This window comes from Scyliorhinus torazame, chromosome 11, assembly GCF_047496885.1.
Source record: "Scyliorhinus torazame isolate Kashiwa2021f chromosome 11, sScyTor2.1, whole genome shotgun sequence".
Taxonomy (NCBI): Eukaryota; Metazoa; Chordata; class Chondrichthyes; order Carcharhiniformes; family Scyliorhinidae; genus Scyliorhinus; species Scyliorhinus torazame.
This window is the reverse complement of record NC_092717.1, coordinates 141,012,305-141,028,732: the sequence shown is the minus strand read 5'-3', so window position 1 is coordinate 141,028,732 and position 16,428 is coordinate 141,012,305. Positions and strand designations below refer to the sequence as shown.

Below are 16,428 nucleotides of genomic sequence, written 5' to 3'. Positions count from 1 at the left end.
GAGGGGTGCAGTGCTCTGACTGTGAGATGTGGCAGGTCCAGGAGGCTTCCAGCGTCCCGGATGGCTTCATCTGCAGAAAATACACCCAACTGGAGCTCCTCACAGACCGCATGGTTCGGTTGGAGCAGCAGTTGGATGCACTTAGGAGCATGCAGGTGGCGGAAAGCATCATAGAAAGCAATTATATAAATGCGGTCACACCCAAGGTGCAGGCAGAGAGATGGGTGACCACCAGAAAGGGCAGGCAGTCAGTGCAGAAATCCCCTGTGGATGTCCCCCTCTCAAACAGCTATACCCCTTTGGATACTGTCGGGGGGAATAGACTATCAGGGGAAAACAGCAGCAGCCAGAGCAGTGGCACCATGGCTGGCTCTGATGTTTAGCAGGGAGGATCAAAGCGCAGAAGAGCAATAGTCATAGGGGACTCTATAGTCAGGGGCACAGATAGGCGCTTCTGTGGACGTGAAAGAGACTCCAGGATGGTATGTTGCCTCCCTGGTGCCAGGGTCCAGGATATCTCAGAACGGGTAGCGGGCATCCTGAAGGGGGAGTGCAAACAGGCAGCGGTCGTGATACATCTTGGTACTAACGACATAGGCAGGAAGGGGCATGAGGTCCTGCAGCAAGAGTTCAGGGAGCTAGGCAGGAAGTTAAAAGACAGGAGCTCAAGTGTTGTAATCTCGGGATTACTCCCTGTGCCACGTGCCAGTGAGGCTAGAAATAGGAAGATAGAGCAGCTAAACACATGGCTAAACAGCTGGTGTAGGAGGGAGGGTTTCAGTTATCTGGACCACTGGGAGCTATTCCGGGCAGGTGTGACCTGTATAAGAAGGACGGGTTGCATCTAAACTGGAGAGGCATAAATATCCTGGCCGTGAGGTTTGCTCGTGTCACACGAGAGGGTTTAAACTAGTATGGCAGGGGGCGGGTACCGGAGCAATAGGTCAGAAGGTGAAAGAATTGAGGGAGAATTAGGAAATAGGGCCACTATGGCTCTGAGGAAGAGCAGACAGGGAGATGTTGCTGAAAACAGCGGGACTGGTGGCCTGAAGTGCATATGTTTTAATGCAAGAAGTACAGGTAAGGCAGATGAACATAGAGCTTGGATTAGTACTTGGAACTATGATGTTGTTGCCATTACAGAGACCTGGTTGAGGGAAGGACAGGATTGGCAGCTAAACATTCCAGGATTTAGATGTTTCAGGCGGGATAGAGGGGGATGTAAAAGAGGTGGAGGAGTTGCGCTACTGGTTCGGGAGAATATCACAGCTGTACTGTGGGAGGTCACTGCAGAGGGCAGCGAGACGATATGGGTAGAGATCAGGAATAAGAAGAGTGCAGTCACAATGTTAGGGGTTTACTGGGCAGCACGGTAGCACAAGTGGATAGCACTATGGCTTCACAGCGCCAGGGTCCCAGGTTCGATTTCCCACTGGATCACTGTCTGTGCGGAGTCTGCACGTTCTCCCTGTGTCTGCGTGGGTTTCCTCTGGGTGCTCCGGTTTCCTCCCACAGTCCAAAGACGTGCAGGTTAGGTGGATTGGCCATGATAAATTGCCCTCAGTGACCAAAAAGGTTAGGAGGGGTTATTGGGTTACGGGGATAAGGTGGAAGTGAGGGCTTAAGTGGGTCGGTGCAGACTCGATGGGCCGAATGGCCTCCTTCTGCACTGTATGTTCTATGTTCTACAGGCATCCCAACAGCCAGCGGGAGATAGAGGAGCAGATAGGTAGACCGATTTGGAAAGGAGTAAAAGCAACAGTGATGGGAGACTTTAACTTCCCCAATATTGACTGGGTCTCTCTTAGTGCTAGGGGCTTGGACGGGGCAGAGTTTGTAAGGAGAATCCAGGCGGGCTTCTTAAAACAATATGTAGATAGTCCAACTAGGGAAGGGGCTGTACTGGACCTGGTATTGGGGAATGAGCCCGGCCAGGTGGTAGAAGTTTCAGTAGGGGAGCATTTTGGGAACAGTGACCACAATTCAGTAAGTTTTAAAGTGCTGGTGGACAAGGATAAGAGTGGTCCTAGGGTGAATGAGCTAAATTGAGGGAAGGCTAATTATAACAATATTAGGCGGGAACTGAAGAACCTAGATTGGGGGCGGATGTTTGAGGGTAAATCAACATCTGACATGTGGGAGGCTTTCAAATGTCAGTAGAAAGGAATTCAGGACTGGATTGTTCCTGTGAGGAAAAAGGATAAATATGGCAAATTTCCTGATCCTTGGAGACGAGAGATATTGTAGGCCTCATCAAAAAGCAAAAGGAGGCATTTGTCTGGGCTAGAAGGCTGCGAACAGACAAAGCCTGTGTGGAATATAAGGAAAGTCGGAAGGAACTTAAGCAAGGAGACAGGAGGGCTAGAAGGGGTCACGAAAAGTCATGGGCAAATAGGGTTAAGGAAAATCCCAAGGCTTTTTACACGTACATAAAAAGCAAGAGGGTAGCCAGCGAAAGGGTTGGCCCAATGAAGGACAGGGGAGGGAGCCTATGTGTGGAGCCAGAGGAAATGGGTGAGGTACTGAATGAATACTTTGCATCAGTATTGTTATAACCTGCCTACTTACCATTGGCTGGGGACTAATGGCTATCCCACAATCCTGTGGGAGTATGAGCTTCCCCAATGAGGGGGGTGGAGAAACCACTAGTAAACTCCTAGTATGTATAAAGCTGGCCAGTTCAGGAACCAGCAGGAAGGAGTATGTAGCAAGGGAAGTTACTGCTACTGTTATGTATATATGTTATAGTAAATAAATGTTATTACTTTGTATCCTTAAAACTCGTGCTGGATTCTTTGTGGCCCTTACAAAAAGAGAAGGAATTTGTGGATGTTGAGTCTGGAGAAGGGAGTGTAGATAGCCTAGATCACATTGGGATCCAAAAAGACGAGGTGTTGGGCGTCTTGAAAAATATTACGGTGGATAAGTCCCCAGGGCCTGATGGGATCTACCCCAGAATATTGAAGGAGGCTAGAGAGGAAATTGCTGAGGCCTTGACAGAAATCTTTGGATCCTCACTGTCTTCAGGTGATGTCCCGGAGGACTGGAGAATAGCCAATGTTGTTCCTTTGTTTACGAAGGGTAGCAAGGATAATCCAGGGAACTACAGGCCGGTGAGCCTTACGCCAGTGGTAGGGAAATTACTGGAGAGAATTGTTCGAGACAGGATCTACTCCCATTTGGAAGCAAGTGGTCACATTAGCGAGAGGCAGCACGGTTTTGTGAAGGGGAGGTCATGTCTCATTAACTTGATAGAGTTTTTCGAGGAGGTCACAACGATGATTGATGCAGGTAGGGCAGTGGATGTTGTCTATATGGACTTCAGTAAGGCCTTTGACAAGGTCCCTCATGGCAGACTGGTACAAAAGGTGAAGTCTCACGGGATCAGAGGTGAGCTGGCAAGGTGGATACAGAATTGCCTAGGTCATAGAAGGCAGAGAGTAGCAATGGAAGGGTGCTTTTCTGATTGGAGGGCTGTGACCAGTGGTGTTCCGCAGGGATCAGTGCTGGGACCTTTGCTGTCTGTAGTATATATAAATGATTTGGAGGAAAATGTAACTGGTCTGATTAGTAAGTTTGCGGACGACACAAAGGTTGGTGGAATTGCAGATAGCAATGAGGACTGTCAGAGGATACAGAAGGATTTAGATCATTTGGGGACTTGGGCGGGGAGATGGCAGATGGAGTTTAATCCGGACAAATGTGAGGTAATGCATTTTTGAACGTCTAATACAGGTAGGAAATATGCAGTGAATGGTAGATCCCTCAAGAGTATGAACAGTCAGAGAGATCTTGGTGGAGAGGTCCACAGGTCACTGAAAGGGGCAACACAGGTGGAGAAGGTAGTCAAGAAGGCATACAGCATGCTTGCCTTCATTGGCTGGGGCATTGAATATAAAAATTGGCAAGTCATGTTGCAGCTGTATAGAACCTTAGTTAGGCCACACTTGGAGTATAGTGTTCAATTCTGGTCGCCACACGACCAGAAGGCTGTGGAGGCTTTAGAATGGGTGCAGAAGAGATTTACCAGGATGTTGTCTGGTATGGAGGGCATTAGCTATGAGGAGTGGTTGAATAAACTTGGTTTGTTCTCACTGGAACGAAGGAGGTTGAGGGGCAACCTGATAGAGGTCTGAAAAATTATGAGGGGCATAGACAGAGTGGTAGTCAGAGACTTTTTCCCAGTGTAGAGGGGTCAATTACTATGGGGCATAGGTTTAAGGTGCGAGGGGCAAGGTTTAGAGGTGATGTACAAGGTAAGTTTTTTACACAGAGGGTAGTGGATGCCTGGAACTAGCTGCCGGAGGAGGTGTTGGAAGCAGGAACGATAGTGACGTTTTAGGGGCATCGAAATACGTGAATAGCGTGGGAATAGAGAGATACAGACCCCGGAAGTGTAGAAAATTATAGTTTAGACGGGCAGCATGGTTGGCGCAGGCTTGGAGGGCCAAAGGCCCTGTTCCTGTGCTATACTTTTGTTTGTTCTTTGTTCTTTGATAGCTGTTACACAGACACGGCTGCATGGTGACATGGATTAGGTCCTGAATATTGAATGGTACATGACTTTTAGAAAGGATGGGAAGCTAGGAAAAGGTGGAGGAGTGGCTCTGCTAATTAATTGTGGTATTAAAGTCGTAGAGAGGAATAACCTAAGTTCAGGAAACCAGGATGCAGAAGCAGTGAAGGTTGAGATGAGAAATGATAAAGTTAGGAAGTCACTTGTGGGAGTGGTGTCTCGGCCCCCTAATTGTGACTACATAGTCTGACGGAATATAAAGGAAGAGATCATGGTAGCTTGTCAGAAAGGTGCGGTGATAATCATGGGGTATTTTAATCTACAGAGGACTCTACCTAGGTGCATGACTAGCTCCTGGTACAAATCATCCAGGTAACCACCCCCTCCATGATACGCTGCAATGTCTGCTGTTCAGCCTCCAGTTCAGTGACTCTGAGCCGAAGCTACTGAAGCCACGGACATTTATTGGAGAAGGCACTCAGTGCCCAATCGAGGGACTCAGCAGCGGGAAGAAGGGGCCTGCTAAGAGCCACTTCCTCGCCCTTTTAATCTACATATGGACTGGAAAAATCAAATGGGCATAGGTAGCCTAGCTGAGGATTCATAGAATGCTTTCAGGATAGTTTCTCAGAGTAACATGTTCCGGAGCCAACCAGAGACTGAGCTGTATTAACCTGGTATTGTGCACAGGATAGGATTGATTGATAACCTTTTAGCAAAGGCACCCCTGGGTAGCAGTGATTATATGATTGGATCCAAGATTAGTATTTTAACTTAAATAAGGGCAAACATGTGGGAATGAAAGCAGAGCGAGCTAAAATGAACTGGGAAATAAAGTTAAGGAATAGGCCCATAGAGATGCAGTGGTAGAAATTTAAAGAGAGATTTCAGAATACACAGAACAGATGCATTCCAATAAGAAAGAAAAAATTCACGGGGTGAACACACCATTCGTGGTTAAGTAAAAAAATTAATGATAGCATCAAACTTGAAGAAAAGACATATAATTACACAAAGACAGATAGATGGCAGGTCAGAACAGCAAAGAATAACAAAAAGATTAATAAGGAGGGAAATGTCAGTATGAGAGAAAGCTAGCAACAAATATAAAGATGGATAGTAGGGGTTTCTATAGATACATAAATAAGAAAAGAGCTAACATTAATTACCCATTTAAGGCCTCAATTGATGGTTGGGAAGGAAGGCCATCCACTAATCATCCTGCCCTCGGTTTGGAGACGGCGGATTCTTCTGCCTGATTAAATGCCCCACCACATAACTCGCCACAGGAGAGGGCACATGATTCTGCATATTTAATAATAAACCTTACCTTGGTGCATCTTCCAGATATATGACATATGGAAAACAGGCTGCTTCATTTGACAGCTTCTAGACCAGGCTGTTCATGCCAAAGGGTCCCTGATTGCTTACCACGGGTAATTTGTCAGCAGGGCAAAACTAAAAACCGAGAGTGATGTAGTAGATTAGAAGTAGGATACACTGTGTATTGCATCCACAGTTTTGGGTCTATTTTAGATGTAAAACCTAGGGCAAGATTCTCCACTTGGAAGACCGTGGGCTGGATTCTCCAATTTTGAGGCTATGTCCGGAGGAAGAGTCTGGTTTTACAACGAAAAAAACCGACGAGGCCCCAGCACCGATTCTCCAACCGGTGAGGGACTAGCAGCCGCGCCACGTAAAACGCGTGGGCTTCCCGATATAAACGAGAATTGTCAGATCCGTGGCTGCACATGTGCACGGCAACAACCTGCAGCAGTCGCGCCGTACAACATGGCGCCGGCCATGCACGGATCTGACCTGCCAGATAGTGCCACCCTGAACACCCCCTCGCCACTTTCCGCCCACCCCTCAGCCCTCGCCGAAGCCACCCCGGCCAGCAGCACGGCTCCCCCACCCCGGACTATGGCGGCACTGGACACAGCCCGCAGCCGCCACGCTGGTCTCATGAAAGCTGAGAACACACGTGTCCCACGCCGTCGGGAACTCGGCCCATCGGAGGAGGGCCTTCGGGTAATCTCGTGCAGCCGTCCCAACGGTGTGCGGCGTACTCCTCGATGACGCCATTTTGGAGAGGGCGGAGCATCCAAAAACAGGCGCCTCCACCGATTCGCTCGTAAACAGGGATTCTCCGTTGTCCGACGCCAATATCGTAATCTGGTTCACCCGCCGGAGCTGAATTGCCTCTGGGAGCTGGGCCCAGAGACGATTGACTGTTCATTGCCATGCAAATTTATGCATGACGGGGATCGCAAGGGATTCCGTTGCAATTCCCGCTATCGTGCTGCCATTTTGAGTGGACGGCCCAATAGTGAGGACCAGCAGCTGGACCCTCCCCTGTAATGCAATTCCTGCCCCCCAACCACGGGAATTGCTGGGTCACTTCCTCCTCCCACAGTATGCATGCATGAGATTAACCCAACCTCAACCCTCCCCCACCAGAGACCTCATCACAAGCCCCCATCACAGACCCCCACCAGACCCTCTCATCAAAAACCCCACCAGAGACTTCCACCAAAGACCACCCATATCAGAGACCCCCCCCATATCAGAGATCTCGAATAACAGAGAACCCCCCATAACACAGACTCTCCCATAACAGAGATTCCCTCCAACAGTCACCCCTGCCTGGAATCTAAAGAGCAGCCCAGAATGAATCAGTGAAAAAAATCACTGCTTTAAAACTTACCTGTCCCTTACAGCTGCTGCCTCAGGCAGCAAAAACAGCAGCTGTAACTTCATAGAAAGCAAAAACCACATCACCAGGGTTTAAGTCCCCTCAGACCCTTTGATCTGTAAGTCCTCTATTCACTTTAAAGACAAATAGCTTTCACTAGACTGCAATTGACAGCTCCCAGATAACGAGATGCCTGGATTGTTTAATTTAATTTTACTTCACGCTCTAATGGGTCTCAAGTACACTGCTTTGAAACGAACCACAATGTTGATAAACAACTAGCTAGGATTTATGCATGGGCTGCTCAATTGCACAGTGGTTAGCACTGCTGCCTCACAGCGCCAGGGCCCTGGGTTCAATTCTCGGGTGACTGTGTGCAGTTTGTATGTTCTCCCCGTGTCTGCGTGGGTTTCCGCCGGGTACTCCGGTTTCCTCCCACAGCCCAAAGATGTGCGGGTTAGGTTAAAGGATTACGGGGCTCAGTAGGGCTGGACACTTGTAAATGGATAGAGTGCTCATTTGAAGGGTCAGTGCAGACCTGATTGGCCGAAAGGCCTCCTTTTGCACTGTAGGGATTCTATGATTGAGAGCTCATAACCACATCAAAAGCAGTTAAGTGATTTCAACGATAAAAAGGGAATGAAAGCATTTAACTCCTAGATGTTTATAAACATAAAACATAGAACATTCAGTTCAGAAGGAGGCCATTCGGCCCATCGAGTCAATCTGACAATCCACTTAAGCCCTCACTTCAACCCTATCCCCGTAACCTAATAACCCCTCCTAACCTTTTTGGACACTAAGAGCAATTTATCATGGCCAATCCACCTAACCTGCACATCTTTGGACTGTGGGAGGAAACCGGAGCACCCGGAGGAAACCCATGCACACACGGGGAGAACGTGCAGACTCCGCACAGACCGTGATCCAGCGGGGAATCGAACCTGGGACCCTGGCGCTGTGAAGCCACAGTGCTATCCACTTGTGCTACCGTGCAGAACATTGTGGTCATGTTCAAAGCAGGGTATGTGAGATCCATTCAAGCTTGAAAGGAAATTAAATTAAACAATCCAGACATCTGGCTTTCTGGAAGCTGCAAATTACAGCCTAGTGACATTCTGCATTCTCCCTCTAGGTACCCGAACAGGCGCCAGAGTGTGGCGACTAGGGGCTTTTCACAGTAACTTCATTGCAATGTTAATGTAAGCCTACTTGTGACAATAAAGATTATTATAAAGAAAGAGCTTTTTACCCGATATTGGATGTAATTTCGACAAAAGGATGTAGTTAAAGATCGGAGGAGTAGTTTCTCCCGGGAGTGGTACGTCCACTGGTTACCAAACCCACAGTAGACGGTGAGGGACCTGGCCAAGGTGTTGGAGGAAACAATGAAGATTTGGAACAAGTTGAGGAGGCATTTTAGGGTGGAGGGGATGTCGGTGTTAACGCCGCTGTGTGAGAATCATGGGTTTGAGTCGGCGGGAGATGGATAGCATGTATAGGAGGTGGAGGGAAGTGGGCTAGTCAAGGTGAGGGATTTGTATTTGGAGGAAGGGTTTGTCAGTCTGGAGGAGCTGAGGGAGAGGGTAGAGCTCCCGAGAGGGAGTGAGTTCAGGTACCTCCAGGTAAGGCACCTACGCCAAAAGTTTGGAAGGGGTTTCCTAGGTTGCCGAGGTACACTCTGCTGTAGCATCTGCTGCTTCCGGATATGGAAGGGGAGGGTAGAATTGGAGATATATACAGATGGCTGGGAGAGCAGGGAGGTGAGCAGATGGTGAAAATTAAGGAGAAATGTGAAGGGGAGCTGGGAGGGGAGATCAGTTGGGGAGTATGGAGTGAGGCATTGCGTAGGGTAAATGCAACCTCCTCATGCGCAAGGATGAGCCTGATACAGTTTAACGTTGTACACAGGGTACATGTGATCGGGCAAGAATCACATGTTGTCGCCGCCCACACTTCTCACATTCATCTGCCCCAGTTCTTCCAGGGGTGGCAGATGAATGTGAGAAGTGTGGGCGGCGACAACATGTTCTGGGGCTGCGAAAAGTTGGAGAGATTCTGGGCGGGAGTGTTTGCAAGGATAGTGGGGGAGGAGGTGGAGCCGGATCCTTTGGTGGCGATATTTGGGGTTTCGGAGAAGCTGGAGCTCACAGAGAGGAGGAATACCAAAGTTGTGGCCTTCGCCTCTCTGATTGCCCGGCGACGAATCTTACTGGAATGATGGTCAGCAACGCCACTGGGGGTAGCAGCCTGGTTGGGCAACCTGTACGACTCCCTGTGGCTGGAAAAAATAAAGTACGAGCTAAGAGGCTCAGCCGAACGGTTTGAGGCAAGGTGGGGTGTGTTCGTGACCGTGTTTGAGGAGTTGTTTGTCGGAAGGGGAGGGGGGGGTGGAAAAGGGAACAATTTGTACAAACTGTATTGTTGATTGTTGGGAAGTGTGGTAGTCACCACTGTTGTATATACTGAATACGAGGGTATTATGGTAAGGCCCCTGTACTACAGGTACGGGGGTAGATCCCTACCTGCTGGCCCCGCCCAGGAGGTGGAGTATAAATGTGTGGGCTCTCCGAGCTGCAGCCATTTCGGCAGCAGCTGCGGGAGGCTCCACATCTCTGCGTAATAAAGCCTCGATTACTCGCTACTCTCGTCTCGTCGTAATTGATAGTGCATCAATTTAGGCGGACCGCCAGTACACCGCGTTTGCATTGGACGGCCGCCTTTACCACTTCCTTAGGGTTCCCTTCGGCGTCACTAACGGTGTCTCGGTCTTCCAACGTAAGATGGACCTAATGGTTGACCGGTACGGGCTACGGGCCACTTTCCCGTACCTGGATAACGTCACCACCTGCGGCCAAGACCAGCAGGACCACGACGCTAACCTTTCCAAATTCCTCCACACTGCCAAACTTCTCAACCTAACCTACAACAAGGAGAAGTGCGTGTTCAGCATGAACCGATTAGCCATCCTCGGCTATATGGTTCAGAACGGAGTTCTAGGACCCGACCCCGACCGCATGCGCCCCCTCATGGAACTCCCCCTTTCCCACTGCCCCAAGGCCCTCAAACGATGCCTGGGGTTCTTCTCATACTACACCCAGTGGGTCCCCAACTATGCGGACAAGGCCCGCTCACTCATCCACTCCACAGTTTTTCCCCTGATGGCCGAGGCTCAGCAGGCCTTCAACCGTATCAAGGCCGATATCGCCAAGGCCGCGATGCATGCGGTCGACGAGACGCTCCCCTTCCAAGTTGAGAGCGATGCATCAGACGTCGCTCTGGCCGCCACCCTCAACCAGGCAGGCAGGCCCGTGGCATTCTTTTCCTGCACCCTGCATGCCTTCAAAATTCAGCACTCCTCTCTCGAAAAGGAGGCCCAAGCTATCGTTGAAGCTGTGCGGCATTGGAGGCATTACCTGGCCGGCAGGAGATTCACTCTCCTCACTGACCAACGGTCGGCTGCCTTCATGTTTAACAACACACAGCGGGGTAAGATCAAAAATGTTATGATCTTGAGGTGGAGGATCGAGCTCTCCACCTACAATTACGAGATTTTGTATCGCCCCTGTAAGCTCAACGAGCCCCCAGATGCCCTATCCCGAGGTACACGTGCCAGCGCACAAGTGGACCGACTCCAGACCCTGCACGACGATCTCTGTCACACAGGGGTCACCCGCTTTTATCACTTCATAAAGGCCCGCAATCTGCTCTACTCTATCGAGGAAGTCAGGGCTATCACCAGAGACTGCCAGGTCTGCGCGGAATGTAAACCACACTTCTACCGGCCAGACTTTGCGCGCCTGGTGAAGGCCTTCCGCCCCTTTGAACACCTCAGCGTGGACTTCAAAGGGCTCCTCCACTCCACCGACCGCAACACGTACTTTCTTAATGTGGTCGACGAATATTCAAGATTCCCCTTCGCCATCCCATGCCCCGATATGACGTCTGCCACCGTCATCAAAGCCCTCAACACCATCTTCGCTCTGTTTGATTTCTCCGCCTACGTCCACAACGACCAGGGATCCTCATTTATGAGTGATGAGCTGCATCAGTACGTGCTCAACAGGGGCATTGCCTCGAGCAGGACGACCAGCTACAACCCCCGGGGAAACGGGCAGGTAGAGCGGGAGAATGGGATGGTCTGGAGGGCCGTCCAGCTGGCCCTACGGTCCAGAAATCTCCCGGCCTCCCACTGGCAGGAGGTGCTCCCTGACGCCCTTCACTCCATTCAATCGCTCCTGTTCACTGTGACTAACGAAACTACCCATGAACGTCTCTTCGCCTTCCTCAGGAAGTCCACCTCCGGGGTTTCGCTCCCAACATGGCTGGCAGCTCCAGGACCGGTTCTCCTCCGCAAGCACGTGCGGCTCCACAAGGCGGACCCGTTGGTTGAGAGGGTACAGCTACTCCACGCGAACCTGCAGTACGCCTATGTAGCATACCCCGACGGCCGCCAAGACACAGTCTCCCTCAGGGACCTGGTGCCAGCTGGGTCCCCCTCCTCCTGCCCCGGTGCCACCCTCCCTCCCCCTGGCGCACCCCACCACAGCCCCCACTCCAGGACGATCCGTCCTCCCCTTGGTCCCACCCGGGGATGAAGATGAGGTCGAGGGTATTACGGTAAGGCCCTTGTACTACAGGTACGGGGGTAGATCCCTGCCTGCTGGCTCCGCCCAGTAGGTGGAGTATAAATGTGTGGGCTCTCCGAGCTGCAGCCATTTCGGCAGCAGCTGCGGGAGGCTCCACATCTCTGCGTAATAAAGCCTCGATTATTCTCTACTCTCGTCTCGTCGTAATTGATAGTGCATTGGGAAGCCTGTTTCCCAGTTTGTGTTGTAATTTTTAAAATACATGTTTGTAATAAAATATATATTTTTTAAAGCTGTTAATGGGCCATTTGGACTTATTTTCATCCTCCCGCTGGTGCAGTGCGCAAAGCTCGTTGCCGCTGCCAGCCGGGCATTGCAAACTGACGCCAATCCCTTTTTTCCCCCAACGCTGGGTTGTTCGCCGCATCAGGAACTCCACTATCGGGGAGGCAGGGAACTCAGCCCCTTGTGTATTCTTAAAAGTGAAAAGCAGGAATTCAAAAGACAATTGTTTGACTATATTCATACAAGGCGGTCAATGTTCAGTTTTTAACCCCCCCCCCCCTGCTTATTGTTACTAGTAAATTCTGATTTTCATTTGGTTTAAATGATAATTTTGTGGGCGAAATATTTACTTTGTAAAGGCAACCGTCTCTCACAGTGAAAGAACTTTGGCTTTGTTCTCCAGGATCAGGATGAAAAAGTTTGTTTCAGCCTTCTCCAACATGAACAGCTGGATTCACAGCAACCATGGCAACAGGTCACATGATTAGGTGTATTGGATTGCCTGGCAGCAAGTGCACTAACCAAGGAACAGGAGAGAGTACACAGAGGCCTGGCCCCCAGATGAAGCATTGTGTTTATTTTAGATTGCATGTACAGTTAAACATGTTTAAGACTGTAGCTTGCACAAGTTGTTGCTGTTTAGCAGAGGCAGCACTATTTGGGTACATTATTGTTTAGGTGTGGTTGCTGTGTATCAGGTAAGAACAAATTGATTTAATTTTGAGGACCTGGAGATTCAGGCCCTGTGAATGATGCCTTATTATTTCATGTAGTTTTTGAAGTCGCATCTATCGATGCACAACCTGCTTTAACTTTTGACAAAGGTTTGGTTACATTACAAATGTGTTCACGACTTCTGCCCAGGTTGTTACTTGTAGTTCTTCACTGTAGACAACTGTGTTTGTAGATCACTGTGTTCTATGATTTTGAGAATCAATGTTTGTAAATAAAGTGATCAATAGTAAAAGTACCTTCAATTCTGCACCTAGTTCAGCCACATTTTCTGGTGTTACTTTGTCTGCTGTTATTCCGCTTTTTGTAGGCTCTAATGTGCTGTCAAGATAATTGCCATAAAAATGGATGTTCAAACTAAATGTCTGCAGTATAAAGTGGGTAAATTCAGATTATAACTGCAGAGTGAGCAAAGGAAGCAGGACAAAGACATAAAAATGTTTTTACCAGGAAAAATCACATTTATGCAAGAGTTGACAAATGTTTGGATTGGTTTGCCAAGCACAGTAATAAAGCCAAAAAAAGTGTGAATGTTAAAAAAGCAGTTGATTTCCATGATCTGGTGCCAGATGGGTGAGCTTTGATGACACATGATTTATTCTCAAACTCGATGTAGCATTTTCTTCTGACATACATGTCAAAATGAGGGTTATTCATTAATCAACTTCTATATGAACCAAACTTGGCTCCACATAACTAGATCTAGCTGCTGTAAAACAATTATAGTCCTTTTAAAGCTTGTTAAATTAGCAAAACGGGTTGTTCATGACCATAGCTCTGACAATTGTAACAACAGATAAAGTAACACCAGAAATGTGGGTTTGGATTGGCCAATGGCTTGACTTGTATTTTTATGTTTATAGCTTCCAATGCTAAATTGGTCTTGCATGGTGTTACTTTCACAGCAATGTATGTAGAGAAGCTGCACTGGATATTGACTGACAAAGGCAGGTGTATAAAAAGAATTGATGTGTAGGATATGGTTAAAATGGATTTGCCAAAGCTCAAGGGAACTTGAGCTGGCATTTTGACCACAAGTCTGTTCTTGCGTGGAACAGCTGAACTGCATTTCAGTAGAAGGTCACTCTAGGCATCATTGAGTTCTCATTTTTATCTTTTTATTTGATGCTTACAGGGGTTAAAAATCAAGGGGGAGTATTGTTATTGAAAGTACTGGAGGCGAGGTGTCAAACTGAATTTACGTGGTGGGACTGATCCGACATACTGGTACTTGGTGTGGACCACATTAAGCAAGAGTTGTTTGCACATGACGGAGTGGCAAACTTTAAATGCTTCTCCTTTTTTTTTGTCCGTAAACCTTTTCAATGTATTCCAATTTCAGTGTCCTGTAGCTAATTTTCACTGGCAACATAACCATTACCATGTTGACATCCTCACTGTTTTTAGGCAAGCCTGTCGGCTACCTAAAATCAGCATTGGGTCAATTAAAGTAAGTAAACAAGTGTCCTCTTGCTTGTTTCTGCACCCTTCCCAGGTGTCACTCTCAAATTCTACCCCCAACCCCCAAGTCTCAAGCTCTCGACCGTCCCACCTTCGCCGCACCCACCCACCCTCCACTATTACCACCCTGCAACCAAATCTCAATTTGTCAACCCTCCTACATCTAAACTTTTAGTAGTAGCTCAGTGAAGGGAGAATGTTTTAAAAATCACTTTGTTTTATTTCTATTTCATTCAGTCACATAAACAGAGATAGCTCAGTGCACAGAGCTCACAGCGTGCCACTCAGACATAGACCATGTGCTGAGTGCCTCACGAAGATAGTGATAGGGCTGGGTCCGCAGGTTAGCTGGTGAAGCACGTACCCAAGCCAGCAGTTAGTAGTTGTCGTTATTAAGACAATAAAACAGAGTTGTACCATCTACAGCCGTGTTGGATCATTTGTGCATCGGAACACCCAACATGACAAACAGTTGGCACAATTTGTTTATGAGTAAGTCACGAGTTCAGTCTTTTTTATTCATATTCACTAGTTCACCTTCTTGGTCCACTGTGAGGTTTAGTGGGAGCACTGTTGGAATACTCTGCTGTTTTGGGCTCCTCATTGAAGGAAGGTTGGTGAGGCAATAGAGATGTTTGATGTTCCCTGGTATGTGAAAATACAGATGCGAAGAAAGACTTGAAAAATGAGGCTTTTGTTGTTTTTATTAGAACCAAAGGATAATGTGGAATTGGTGAGAAATCCATATAAATTGTTTTGGTGGTATCTGCCACTTGGTTTCAGATTGTGAGCTTTCTGACCACATTTCACCGACTGGTTTACGTGGTGTGACGACTAGAAGACTTTAGGAATATTGGATTCTAAGTATTGGGCAATTTAGGGGTTACCAGCCTGGGGTTAGAGTGTGTTTAGCTGCAGTTGCCATGTTTTTTTAAAGATTTCTGTTTTGCAGGGCTTGGGTGCTTTTAGCAGCCAATAAGTGAAATTGACAGGAATGTGTTTCTCAGACTGGACAAATGGACTGTGGTTTGGCTGGGAAAGTCTCTGGGAAATTAATGTGCTTTGTAGACTTCAGAGATAATTTGTTTTTCAGCTTGGGGAGATGAGGTTGTTGCTGGGTGGAGCCAAGGAAGGCAGAGAGACATTTTGAAAAGCTTTAGATAGGCAGTTTTTGGTGAAATCTTTGGAGAGAGAGTGGAAAACTGGATAAAATATTGGCTTAGTAATAGGAAACAAAGGGCAATGGTTGATGGTTGCCCTTGTGATTAGAAAATTGTTTCAAGTTTGAGGGGAAGCGATAGGATAAAAAAATTCCCCTTGGTGGAGAATTCACGATATGTGGCAGAAGGTATAGCGGGTCATAAGGAAAAATCTTTTTACGCACAGGATAGTGTGATTCTTGAATTTGCTGCCCGAGTTGGTGGTGGAGGCAGAGACCCTAAACTCTTTGTGCTCTAAACTACATGGCTATGGACCGGGCGCAGGAAGGTAAGATTAGAAAGGGCACCTGGGTGTCCTCGGGCTGCATGGAAAAGATGGGCTGAATGGCCTTCTTCTGTGTTGTAACTTTTCTATGATTCTATGAGAGGAGTCGAATTCTGATCTGCCTGACTCTGGTGAGTCCACAATTCTCCCACAGTAAGATAGATTGAGAGCTGTATGTTTCTTCTTTAATGGGAAATTGAGTAGTAATGTTTAAAATGTAATTATAAGCTGTTCTTTTTAGGTGTGAAGTTAAAAAGTTTAATATTGTGTTCATAATAAAGTTTTGTTTTAAAAATAACCAAGCCCTATTTCTTCATGCAATCACTCCTGGAGCGAATCAATTTTCCGCACAGTCTTACAAATAAACTGAAATATTGGCATTTCGGTCCCGTAGCCTAGCCAATCTGGTCTGGGAGCATAATAATGGGCTGTGTACTTACTGTGAACATCAGAGTATAAGCTGGATCTTGTAACTTGTGTTTTCCATACGTCTCTGTACATATCTGAAAGGTATAGTTGGGGTAATCATCTTGTTTAGTAAATGTTTTAATCTTTTGTTAAAAGTTCATCAGTTGACTCCTGTGACTCTGTTCAGTACCTGCCTTCCATATCAAAATAAAAAATAAAAATTAGGATCTGTCAGCCCTGGGATCTGACTTGTTCAA

The 16,428-nt window shown here is 47.6% G+C and overlaps 1 protein-coding gene across 21 annotated transcripts in view; it reads left to right on the top strand.

The window, feature by feature from the left end:
- The window catches only part of dtna (dystrobrevin, alpha), a 513,111-nt gene that overhangs the window by 199,242 nt on the left and 297,441 nt on the right, over positions 1–16,428 (top strand). The window contains exon 1 of one of the 21 annotated variants that reach the window (XM_072467817.1): positions 12,600–12,783. The exons of the other annotated variants lie outside the window; for them this stretch is intronic. The gene's annotated coding sequence lies outside the window, so the exon portion shown is untranslated. Of the gene's footprint in view, positions 1–12,599; positions 12,784–16,428 lie in introns of those variants that run through there. 21 annotated transcript variants of the gene reach the window in all.